Source organism: Arachis ipaensis, chromosome B01 (genome assembly GCF_000816755.2).
Source record: "Arachis ipaensis cultivar K30076 chromosome B01, Araip1.1, whole genome shotgun sequence".
NCBI classification, from domain to species: Eukaryota; Viridiplantae; Streptophyta; class Magnoliopsida; order Fabales; family Fabaceae; genus Arachis; species Arachis ipaensis.
Window position 1 is genome coordinate 9,133,794 of NC_029785.2, and position 614 is coordinate 9,134,407.

A 614-nucleotide genomic window follows, 5' to 3' on the forward strand; every position below is an offset into this window, starting at 1 on the left:
TACTACATGATCAAATTATTTTAATAATCAAATTTATTTAAGTTAATCCAATAACTTATTAGTTATTAACATAAAAATTAATTGAAAAAAAGAAAGAGATATATAAGAAGACTTGATTGTATTTGATAAAACCATTTCTTATCAAATTAAGTCAAATACAACATTTTCAACAAGAGTCTTACTACACAAGCCTTGTAAAAATTGTTTTTCCATTTTTCAAAAAATAAAATAAAAAGACATATAATCCAATTAAGCAAACCCAAATTATTGAAAAATTATTTTTCCATTTTCTTAATCCACCTATTATGAACAATAATTTAGATATTTTCTAAAAAAATAAAAGAAAAAAGAAAAAAGAAAAACAAATAAATCAACCTTTGTTGTCATCTCTTGCCTCCTCCAAACGAAATATTTCTTACACCAGAGGATCTCCATAGCAATCTCTCTCTCTATTTATAAATAAATATAAAAATATTTGTCCCTCACCATGTTATTGTTAGCTACAAATTCCTTTTCTTTTCCTTTAAATTAAGACAGTGGAATTACCAAGAAGAAGAGATAAAAAAGCAAGAGAGAGATATATATAAATAGAGAGAGCGAGAGTGGGGATGATA